The sequence below is a fragment of the Chinchilla lanigera genome, unplaced genomic scaffold (genome assembly GCF_000276665.1).
Source record: "Chinchilla lanigera isolate Chin_1 unplaced genomic scaffold, ChiLan1.0 scaffold00034, whole genome shotgun sequence".
Lineage (NCBI taxonomy): Eukaryota > Metazoa > Chordata > Mammalia > Rodentia > Chinchillidae > Chinchilla > Chinchilla lanigera.
Window position 1 is genome coordinate 20,410,289 of NW_004955435.1, and position 13,199 is coordinate 20,423,487.

A 13,199-nucleotide genomic window follows, 5' to 3' on the forward strand; every position below is an offset into this window, starting at 1 on the left:
TGGGGCCAAGAGCCACACATTAGTACCTGGACTAGGATGTACATGATGAACAGGCAAGACTAGCAGGAGGAAAATTCTGAAATATGAGCCAAGAGGTGGGTAAATACACTCTAACGAGGGGAAACACTTTGCATGCAAATGCCTAACTTATGATTGGTTCTGTTGTATAAGTGTAGACTTTGCTTCTCTGGTCTATAGTACAAAATCAATAGTTACCATAGTCTGTCATGTTCTAAATTGTGCTTGATGCTATCATTATTGCTAATTGTACTACTGTAGCTGGGATGTCATATTTGTTGTAATCACTTGTTCTCCCTTGGGTAACAATATAGGGAAGCTCTAGGGTAATAACTCCAAAAGTTCTACACTAAAGACTGAAGATTGAGCCAAACAGAAACAAACATCCCACTCTCAATTAATTGGAAAGGTAGTGTCTTGGGACAGACACAAACCAAGAATCTCCTACACAAAAAAAGATATCTCTGAAGAATAGGCTTTTCAAAGAGAGGCCTTGATACTAGTGGTATAGCTACCTACTACTAAAACTCACAGGGATCATCACAGAAAACAAAGTAAAAATTTTTTGAAATAGAAAATGACAAGACAAACAATCAAAATGAATCTCAGACCTCCAGCTGACCCAGAACAAGTCCAGGAGACATTGACATAGATGAAATTGGAAGCCACACATCTAAAATTTCTGAAATGATACCAACTCAAGTAAAGAAACAATTCCAGGAGATGATAGAGGCAATGAGATCAGAAATAATCTCTCAGATTAAAAAAGGAATGACGACCATAATGAAAAAATTTCTCAGCGTATCTAAAGAAGACACAAATAAAAAGATAAAGGAGCATAGGAAAATTACAGATGCCTTGAATGAGCACTATAGGAAAGAATTAGAATGCATGAAACAGATTCAGTAGATATCTAGGAAATTAAAAATTCTATTGAAAGTTGGCAAAAGTACTTGAATGAAACTAAACAAAGACTGTGAGACCTTGAAGAAAGGATTGCAGTTAGTGATCATAAAAGGAAAAATCTCTTTAAAATAACAAGGTATTAGAAATGACAATTCAACAACTGCAAGGTGATGCAATGAAAAACAACACAAGACTGATAGGTGCCAATGAAAAAGAGCAGGAGTCAACATAAATGACAAAAAGGCTATTTGCAGAATAAATAGCAGAAAATTTCCCAAGCATGGGAAAAGAATCTGAAATACAGAGAAATGAGGCATATAGAACTCTGATTAGCCATAAGCAAACTGAATCTACACCCAGAGATATAATAATTAAGATCCCAGAAACTCAGCACAAGAACAGAACATTAAAAGTTGTTAGAGAAAAGAAACAGAACACCTGTACAGGAAAGCCCATCAGAATCATGACAGACTTCTCAACTCAAGCCATCAAGTTAGGAAGAGCTTGGAGTGAAGTATTTCAGGGCCTGAAAGAAAACAACTTCCAACCAAGATTGATGTATCCTGCAAAACTATATTTCAAAAATAATGGAGAAATAAGATACTTCCATAAGAAAGAACAACTGAAGAAATTCATGACCACCAAACCAACCCTACAAAGGGTACTGAAGGATATTCTAGAAAGAGGTGAAAATTACCACAGTTCCAAGAACAACAACAGAAAGAAACCACCAGCAGGGCAAGCAGTTAATAGAGGGGGAAAGTATGGAACCAACAGCAAGAAAATAACATGATGAAGATAAGCCAGTATGTATCAGTTATAACCATTAATGTAAATGGGCTCAATTCACCAAACAAAAGAAACAGACAGGCAAAGTGGACCAAGAAACAAAATCCAACAATATGCTCTATACAAGAATCACATTTAACTCAAAAGGAAATTCATAGACTGAAAGTCAAAGGATGAAAAACAATACTCCATGTGACGGGAACTGAGGAAAAAGCTGGGGTAGCTATTCTGTTCGCAGACAATGTGAACTTCAAGCCAAGACTGTTCAAAAGAGAAAAAGAAGGTCACTACATATTTGTTAGGGGAAAAATTCAAGAGGAGGAGATAACAATCATAAATATATATGCAACAAATATGGGAGCACCCAACTTTATGAGACAAATAGTAATAGACAAGAAAAATCAAATAAGCAATAGCACAACTGTAACAAGGGAATTTAACAGCCCATTGTTACAAAGAGATAGATCAACTAGACAAAGATCAACAAAGAAATAACAGAACGGAACCAAACTTGTGAACAAATGGTCTTAGTAGGCCTTTACAGAGTGCTCCATGTAATAACATCAGAATACACATTGTTCTCAGCTGCACATGAGATATTCTCTCAAATAGACCATATACTAGCCCATAAAACATGCTTAAGAAAATGCAAAGGAATTGAAATAATCTCATGCTTATTATCAGACCACAGTGCAATGAAATTGGAAATTATTGACAAAAGAAATTGCAAAAACTCCATAAACACATGGAAATTAAATAACACCCTCCTGAATAACCAAGGGATCACAGATGAAATTAAAGAAGAAGTTGAACAATATCTACAATCAAACAAAAATGTGCAAAGAGCTTTCCAGAACCTTTGGGATGCAATGAAATCAGTACTCAGGGGGAAATTTATAGCAGTGAATTCTCACATCAGGGAAACAGAAACAACAGAGAAAACAACCTAATGCTGCATCTCAAGTTTCTAGAAAAAGAAGTGCAAATCAAGCCTAAAGAATGGAGGAAATTATGAAGAGCAGAAATTAAGGCTTTCCACATGCCAGAGACTAAAACTAGGCCCATGTCTATCACCATGCACTAAACTAAAGTCAAAGTGGGTCAAAGATTTAAATATTAAAACAGAAACACTAAGTCTCATGGAAGAGAAAGTAGGTAGAAATCTTGAAGATATAGGGTAGGCAGAGAGTTCATAAACAAAATGAAACTGCAGGGGAAATTCATCAAAGAATTAACTATTGGGATCTCATCTTATTAAAATGTTTTGCACATCAAAAGAAATCACCAACAGAGTGAAAAGTAAACCCTCAAAAACTTTTAGTCTCCTGTCCCTCAGACAAAGGACTTTTATTTAGAACATATAAAAATTTTTAAAAACTAGGCCCCCAAATTCAAAGACCCAATCCAAAAATGGGCATCTGAGGTGAACACACACTTCTAAGATGAAGAAATACCAATTTCAAACATATAAATGAAAAAATGTTCAATATTATTGGTCATTCAAAAAATGCAAATTAACACTGAAATTGTATCTCACCCCAGAAAAAATGACTATCATCAGGAAATCAACCAATAACAGATGCTGGTTGGGCTGCTAGGAAAAGGGAACCTTGGCTGTTGCTGGAAGTCGAGGTTGCTACAACCAGTGTGGAAATCAGTTTGGCGATTCCTCACAAAATTAGGATTAGAGGTCTCATTTGAACCAGCTATTCCTCTTCTGGGTATTTTTTCAGAAGTATTGAAATGTCATACCATAGCAATATATGTGCATCCATGTTTATAGCAGCACAATTTGTCATAGCTAAATCTTAGAAACAACCCAAATCCTCATCAACTGAGGAATAGATCAAAAAGAGATAGTATTTTTATCCAATGGAGTACTACTCAGGTATAAAGAAAGATAAACTTGAGACTTTTATAGGTAAATGGATAAAACTAGAGACCATACTCATAAGTGAAATAAATCAGACTTGCATATGTAAATATCATATTGTCTCCCTAGTGTAAGAAACTGAAAGATTAAATAAGATCCAGAAAGCACAATAGATATTGTGAAAGTGAAAGAAACTGATCCAAAGGAACGAACAACCTGGGTGGGGGAAAGGAGAAAAGAAGGAAAGGGAAAAAATGTGTGTGTGTGTGTGTGTGTATAAATATATATATATACATATGTATATAAATATATATATACATACACATACAAGATATATAAAATAATTGTACTACTTTTTTCTATTAGTTCATTGAGTGGAACCAGTAGTGCTTGTTATTTGATCAATTTTGCATATCTGTATCTGGTAATGTGAGCAACTACTTTGAAGATAACAGTATGCAATATAATAGCCATCATTAATTTTCTGTCATCTTGTTTTGAAATTCTGTATCATTTTCATGGCTTTTTCCCTTTAAAATAAAAAAAGAAATTGGTAACAACATAAATTTTCATCATTGGGGGATTTTTAAAATAGATTTCTACATCCATACTGTGGAATACTATAGACCTATAAAGAGAGAATGGGGGCACTTCTGAGGCATTAATACTGGGAGGTTTCCAAGATGAATTAAGAAATGAAAAAAGTAAGTTGTATAATTATATGCATGTAGTATTTTAATTTGCATAAAAAGGAACAAGTCAAATTATTAATTTGTATTTATTTGTAAAGTACATGTATATTTATATCTCTGAAATAATTCATGGGGAATATTTACATGCTTACTGGTTTGGGAAAGTGAAATTGAACTGAATGCAAGGATGATGGGGTGGAAAATAAGCATATGGCTAAATATTTCTTAAATTTGGAATCATATAAATGTATTACCTACCTTAAATCTGAAATTATTTTTAATGCTATTATTTGTCTTCAGCTGAAATAAGCAATTTTTAAAACTTTGATTCCGAGGAAGCTTCACTTCTATATTTACCTTAGTTCAGCAAATCAGCATGCTTCCTTTAGCATTTGCCTTATTATTTTTGTTTACATTTTCAGTAACTACATACCTAGATCACATCTATGCAGGCTCTGGCAAACACTATACTTAGAGCTGCACAGATACCCATCTGGACAAGCGTAAGACCTACACCATGGACCAGGTATACGGAAAACTCAAACATAGAGTTGACTGCGTGGGCATGTGAAGGAAACATGTACAGTCTGAATAAGTGCCATTTGCGAGGAAGAAGGAGAAAGCGAATGAGGAAATGGGGAAGAGGATCAACAGAAACAGAATTCAGTCCCATTGGTTCTTTAGATGCCTACAAGGAGACAGTCAGCAAGTGATCACAGAGCTGAATGAAGTGTCCTGCAGCATTCTTGAGGCTGATTCAAGAGGAATATGGAGAATGACTCCACATTCTTTACTGTCTTTAATTTCAGACATACACAGCTCTGAGGACAGCCAAGAGTTTTCTGGGCACATAAAGAACCATTATAAGCTCTCTGTGCTCTTTGATCATTGGTGCCTAGAGAGAAGACCAGAAAAGAATGCCTACTTCTAATACGCACGTTAGGAAAGAGAAGGAATCTCTGTCTCACTGTGCCAGATTTGAATGGAGTTCTTCCTTCACGCAGTGGGGGTTGGGTGGCTTTATGGCCTCTTCAGCTAAATCTTTGTTCTATCTTGGGTACAGAGTATATCTCCTAGAACCCTTATGTTACCCTGGAAAATGTTCTTGGGCAAGAGCTTCATGTGAACTAAAGTCTGATCTTGGTCCTGCTCTGAGAATGCTTCCAGCTCTGAGTCTTTGTTTCCTAAAACAGAGCTCTAAGGAGGGTAAACTGGATGATAAATACAGCAAATGCTAGCATTTATTGAATGCTAGAATTTATTTATTTTACCTATATTATCTCATTTAACCTTAAACTAACCAGTTAATATATTTCTGGCCACAAAACACTTTCTTGTCCATGGTAACACAGTTGAATTTGGAACACTGCTAATCTACCACCAATGCCTGCTCCTCTTAACACAGTTTTATGCTGTCTTCCTAAAGACTCAAAAATTCATGAAAAAGAAACAATGAATTATTAATATTTCTGGTTAGAACAAAGTGAGAATGGTGTGACAGAAGTGTGAATACTCCAAATTTTGTCCAGTTATCTAACTCTACCACAGTGCTGTGTCTCAGTACTTAGCGCTGTGTACTTTTTCTGTTAAAACTGTAAAGGATCAGGCATCCAGTACTGTTGTTAATTTAAGCACCCCTATTTTCTCCCATCCCCCCATATATGTCACTTGTTCAGTCCAACGGGCTAACATTTTTTTCTCTAGAAAAAAATTTCCTTTCTTCTCATGGACTGGTGCTTATCTGCAGATCTAGCCTCAATGGTGTGTTGAGAAACCAACCCACTGTATGCTAGGAAATCACACTCAATTGCATTAAGGAAGTACCACATGTATCACAAAAATGCAGTTTAACCACATATGCAAATTTTGCATACCCACAAAATTACTCCTGAGTTGTATTTTAGGATTCAAAACAAAGGAGGAAAGAGCCACTGCTTTTCATTTACTTTGAATTTACAAAATTCTCTTGTTCTAAATTCACAGTGTTGATACATGTGTGTACATCTCTCAGATTCTAAGTATCATAAAGACAGAGCATTTGTACTGCCCTGTACTGTGCACATAGTTCTTTGCACATAGTAAGTACATAGAATCAATTAGCTGAATAAATGATATTTTTCTTTAGAAAATATTAACTAGAGAATATTTATTTTCCACAGAACTTCATACTATCAATATTTCTAAGGGCTAGGGTTTAACTCAGTGATAGGGTTTGTGCTTAGTATGCACAAAGCCCTGGGTTCTATCTCCAGCACCAAAAAATTAATTTGTCCACTAACCTGACAGAATAGCTTGTCTTGCATAAAGCTCCTGCTTTGTACCAACCTCTCTGCCAGCTGCTGAAGATGCAAAGACACAAACAGAATAAAATTTAGGTCTTCCACTCCAGGAACATGATTTATTCTTTAGCCTTTTCCCCAATGGAGGAATCCTATTAATGTTTTAAGAAACAGAGATGTTTCTGGACTACAGATTTCTTTCCTGTATTTTCAGGTTTACAGATAGAAGCATAGAGGAGATTATTTCATAAGCAGCAGAACCAGGAAATTGGAACAGGAAGAACCACTGGTCATGGCTGAGCTTACCATGCCCTTGTTATTGTTCTGGGTAGAAAGCAGAAGACCAAGGAGACAGAGAAATGGCAGATGACACCGTTTAATTTACAGGCAATTAGTTCTTTCACTTGCTTTAAATTGAAATGTTCAGCTTTTCCCAGTCACTTATCAACAACTGTTAATGTTAGTGTCTCTTCAGCATTAGGAAGGTTCTAAATATAAACAGCTCATTACTTTGTAATGAAGGATAAATTATAAAACCTTGATTAAGCAGAATCTCTGGGAATGAACTTGACTGGTTTATTGATTTTTCTACTTACTGGGGTTTTAGCTAGAAGCCTCTTTTTTCCTTTGAACAGAATACATCCATTCATGTCTTCATTCTGTCAGTCAAGATAACAAAGAAGTATGGAACCAAACTGTCTGGATTCAATTCCAGCTCTCTCACTTAGTTACCTTGTGTAGACTGTTTACCCTTTCTGTGTTTTTGTTTCCTCATCTATAAAATAGAGACAGTAATAGCACTTAGAGTATATTATACAGTTACATTAACCTTAAGTCCAGAAGATAGTACCTGGCACATGGTAGACACTATAAATCTTAACTATTATTATTACTACTCCTGATTGCCTCTTCTATTTCTTGTGTGGCAGGGCAATGAACAGGATAAGTATGATCCCTGCCTCACCATGAATTCATATTGTTACAAAAAAATGTTAAACTTAAAAGAATGATAATACACAGTTTCAAATATATTTCACTCAATAACCTTTGATGTTAAAACCTTACATAATCATAATATAATAAGCAAAGTAAAAACATTAATTTTTGTATAATATTTTCAACTAACCTGTGGAGTTTATGCAGATTTCCTGTTTTCACGAATAGATTTTTAAAGTTTTTTTCAAATTGACATATATATTAATTGTACATATTAATAGGATTTATTATGATTTTTCATGCCTACATACAGTATGCACTGATCATACATATATGTACATCTTTCTCTCGCCCTCACTGCCCCATCCCTTGGCACTCTTCCCAAAGCCTAGTACTTTCTTTATACTTTCCATGCCTGAGAGAAAATATGCAGTACTTGTCTTTCCGTATCTGGTTTATTTTTCTTAGCGTGAGGTACTCCAGTCCCAACCGTTTTGCTCCAAATGACAGAATTTCATTTTTCTGTGTGGTTGAATAACACTCCATTGTGTATATTTACCATGTTTTCTTTATCCATTTATCTGCTGATGGGCACCTAGGTTGAATTTTGTATCTTTGCTATGTGAAATTTCCACAATAAATATGGGCACACAAGTATCTGTTCCATATGTTGATTTTACTTTTCTGAATATATATCCAGGAGTGAAATAGTTGGATCATGTGATAGTTCTATTTTAGCTTTTTGAGCTAAAACATCCTATTAATGTTTTAAGAAAGAGATGTTTATGGACAACAGATTTGTCTCTTATATTTCCAGGTCTACAGACATAAGCATAGAGGAGATTCTTTCATAAGCAGCAGAAACAGGAAATTGGAAAGGGAAAAGCCACTAGTCACAGTTGAGTTTACTATGCCCTTGTTATTGTTCTGCATGGAAAACAGAAGACCATGGAGGCAGAGAAATGGCAGATTTTTCCATGGCAGTAACATCAGTTACATTCCCACCAACCATGTATAAGAGTTCCTTTTTTATCCACATTTCACCAGTTTTTATTTATTCCTTTATTTTGATCATAGCCTTTCCAATTTGGGTGAGATGTGTTCTCAACACAGTTTTTATTTGTGTTTCCCCAGTGGTTAATTGTATTGAGTATTTTTCATGTATTTATTGGCCACTTGCATTTCTTTTTTTGAGAAGTGTTGTTCAGATCATTTGCCTATTTTAAAAATTGGATTATATGTTGCCAAGTTTTTGAGTTAAGTATTCTGAAGATTAAACTTCCATCAGGTGAATAGGTGGCAAATATTTTCTCCTGTTCTGAAGGTACTGTAGTCTTTTCACTGTGTTGGTTGTTTGTCTTGCTGTGCAGAAGCTTTTTAGTATGAGTAAACCCATTTGCCAATGTTTGCTTTTGTTTCCTATGCTTTTGGAGATTTATACAGAAAAAAATTGCCTGCACCAATATCTTGAAGTGTTACTCCTGTTTCCCTTTAGCAATTTTACAGTTTTGATTCTCCCTCCAAGAACTTTGATCTATTTTGAGTTGATTTTTGTACAAAGTAAGCTATATGGGTCAAGTTTTAATCATCAATGTGTGGTTATCCAGTTTTCCCAAAATTATTTATTGAAGAGGGTATCCTTTCTGTAGTGTATTTTTTGGCAAATTTGTTGGGAATCAGTTGTCCTTTGTTTCCTACTGCTCTGTGCATCTGTTTTCATGGTAATGCTATGCTGGTTTGGTTACTGTGGTTTTGAAGTTAGTCTTGAAATCAGGTATTGTGAGGCTTCCAGTTTTGCTCTTTCTCTCAAGATTGCTTTGGCTATTTGGGGTCGTGTGTACTTCTTATGATTTTTAGTATTTTTTCTTGCTCTGTAAAAAAATTATTAGTATTTTGATGGGATTGCATTGAATCTGTTCTTTGTTTTGGGTAGTATGGACATTTTGACAATATTAATTCTCCTACTCCATATACATGGAGGGTCTTTTTAATGTGTCTTCTTTTTTTCCTTCAATCTAATTTTACTGGTACATTTTAGATGTACATAGCAATTGCATTCATCATAGAGAATTTAAGTGACTTCTTTAACTTAAGAGGACACAAAAAGATGGAAAGACTGCAGTCATTTATCAAAAATAGAATCAGTTTGGTACCAGTATATCATTGACAGCTTTTGCAGGTCTGTGCATACAGGAATATCTCCTTTCAAGTGCCTGCTTTGCTGCCTACAATGAAATAAACCACTTTTATTTAATCTTCCTCGTATTAATAGGAATTTTTCCAGTTTTCTACAAATGCAAACAACAATGAATATCCATACACATGTAGCTTTGCACATTTATTCTTGTCTTTGTTTTTTAATTTTTCTTTTTTACCTTGCACATGCTAGGTAAGTGTTCTACTACTGAGCTTTACTCCATCTGTAGGTTATTTCTTTAGTATAATTTCCCTAAAAGGATATTAGAGTGCATCCCCCTTCTTCAGTGTAAGTGTCTGTTTTGAAAAAGCAGAGATTTTTTAATGTTGAAGAGATGGCCTCAGAACCTTTATAATAAATTCTCATTATATCATATGAGATGTGGACTGATACTCTGAGGTAGACTGAGGTGATTGTTTGTTTTAATTGCTAATAACAGTTTATTTGTCTATGATTTTCTTATTTTTCAAGATGTGAAAACATTCACATTAATAGAGGCTGTGATTAGCTGAGTTCCAGATAATTAAGGCTATAATCTTTAAGTCAAGATCTCATTCAACCCCCTTTTCCATTCCCACCTGCTTTCCCAAAAGCATTGTGACTCAGCCAAGAAATTGCATGACTCTATGACTCTGATTGTTCTCAAAATATTTAGAGGTTCTCAACAATGAAAGAAGGAGAAAATGAACAAAGAAAGAGGGGAAGAATATTGAAGAGAAATGACAGCCAAATAAGGATCATGAAACTATTTAAACTGGAAAATCACTTTATTCTGAAACTATGAATAGATGACAGTTTAGGTAAACGCCTTTTGCTTTTGGCTAAAAACATGCCAAAAGGCAGATTCTGAATATATGAGTTGGGATATAGGCTTAACATCCCTAGCAAAGAAACCAAAATTACAGTGTTTCAAACAAGACAGAAGTTTAATTCGCCCTCTTGGAAAGGCTCATAGACAGGCCAGAAGTCCAGAGCAGACAGACAGTGCTAAGATTATCCCAAGATACAGGCACTGGGGTAGCTCTACCACTCTCCGCGGTAGCTCCTATCTTTGGTATAAGGTGGTTGCTGCAGTTGCTGGATAGTAGAGCACAAGACCTTTCCTCTATAAAAAATACTGTCCTGCTGCTGACTAGATCATTTCTATTCATATTCCAGTGACAGGAATTTAGTTATATGCCCCTTCTAGTTGCAAAAGGAGCTGAGAAATATAATTACTACTTGGGTGACTACTTATTCAGCTAAATGTTGGTTTTTATTAAGAGCAGGAGGAAGAAAAGAAGGAGAGAAGGATAGGTATTGGGCTTTTGATTTTTGCTACACTGGGTTTATGGAAAGGAGCATTGTGTAGATTTTGGACTGGAGGACACTGATGGGAGTGTTGTGCCTTCAGTGTAAAACTACCCTGGCAAGAGTAGTTGAGGACAAATGTCTTCCAGCTTAAACAGCCTCTGAAGACACCTTCACGGAATCCTCAGATTAGATCAGTGTATTAATCAGGGTTCTCCAGAGGAGTAGAACCAATAGAATGTATAAAAAAAAAGAAGGAATTTATAGATTGCCTTACATGATCAAACACTAAATAGGCCTACAGTGGCCATCTGTAAGTCAGAGAACTTAGGAAACCAATAACTGCTCAGTACAAGGAGCTGAAAGTCTCAGAACAAGACCAGTGATGCAGCTCTATTTTGAGGCCGAAGAACTGGAAACCCTCTGGAGAGTTGCTGGTAACACTGGCAGAAGTAAAACATACAGAGTGACAAATCCACAACCAAAATAATGCCTATTCCAATAAAAACAAAATGCTGCTCCCTCCAACAGAGAAGTGGTCTGATGTAATCAACTTGCCACAAGCTCATCGACTGATCACCTTGAGGAACAGTACTATATTAAGAGTTCAGTGTTGATGTCTTGTGGTATCAGACTGAGCACTCAGCATTAGCCAGGTCAGCCTTTGTGTGTAGCAGTATGTATTGCTGAGTCCATGCGTAGCCTCCATCCTTGCCACCACGGCCACTTTATTCACGAGCCTGTTGAGCAATAGCAGAGGTGACTGAAGAGACTTCCGTCTACATAATGGTTCATCCTATGTACTGGATTGTAAAGTTCCTCTCTGCTGAGGTTACCTTTTAAAGAGAATTTGTACAGGACCCAAATATCTTCACGTCCTTTGCCCACTCACAGAAGTCCAGCAATATACATCTTTCCCAAATGACTTTGTCCTTTGTTTTCCAAAGATGCTCCTTTCAAATCACTGACCACAAATCCAGTCCACTGAATCATTCTATAGCCCATGAATTGCTATATAGTTGCATGTCTATTCATTTTTTCTTCCAAACCAAACGTACAACCAAGTTCACAACCCAAAGTTCTATCTGCTATAAAGATTTCCCCTCAGCACTATCCCTCAGGGTTGCCCTAGAAATAGGATATAATGCTGCAACTGTACACCTTTAGGTATTATCTTTACAATGTGTAGTCTTCTCTTCCTCTGCCAACTAATCAAAGAGTTTCCCATAAGACCTTAGGTGCACACTTCAGGACAAAAGGCCACAAAGTAGGGGTAAAACAACGGCCATTTGGGCCACATAAAATTTTCTTGTGCCCCGACGAACTGCTTCGACCAGATTACATACATAGCACTTCTGTTTAATAATGTATTGTTACTGTGCACTTCGACCTTTACGGCTTGATGGGTCAGATAACAGCCAGATCATGCTGGGAAGCTCAGGTCACATGGTAACTTGGTGGTCCATGGCCAATCATTCAGTTTGGTTATGACTCAGCAGCAGGCCAAGAGCTGTCTCAAAGGAAAATTTGTTCTTTATCAATGGTGCCAAGGCCTTGTGCCCAAATCCTAAAGGCCTCCACTGTAGTTCTCCTATGGCGATGTGCCAAAGACACAAAACAGCATGCCTATCTGCCACTGACAACTCAAGTACCTTTGGACCTGCTGTATCACATGACCCAAGTGGCAGAGCAGTCTGCACAGCAGCCTGGACGTATTGCAGAGCCTTCTCTTCTACTGAGACTCACCTACCATTGACTCAGTAAATTGGCCAGAGGAAAACACTCCAGTAAGGAAAGTGTAGCTTCCAAAATCTGAACAGGTACGTTAAGCACTGTGCTTCTTTGTTGGTTGTAGGAAGGGCCAGATGTAACAACTTATCCTTCACTTTATTGCAGAGTGAAGTGCAATAAAATGCACTTGGGATGCCCCTACACCACTGAAATCGTACAAATTTCACTAGAAGGTCCTTGAACTTCGTTCAACTTCCTTCTCATCTCTGACATGCAAATGTTTTACCAGTGTCCAGAGTGGTTGCCAACTCTTGCTCACTTGGTCCAATCAGCATAAAATCATCAATTTTCCAGACCACTGTAATACTGTATTAGTTCGGGTTTTCTAGACAAACGGAATCAATTATATATGTAAATTAAACAAGAAGATTTACTAGCTAGGCTTACAGGATCAGAAGAGACTTCACGATAGCTGTCTGTGTATTGAA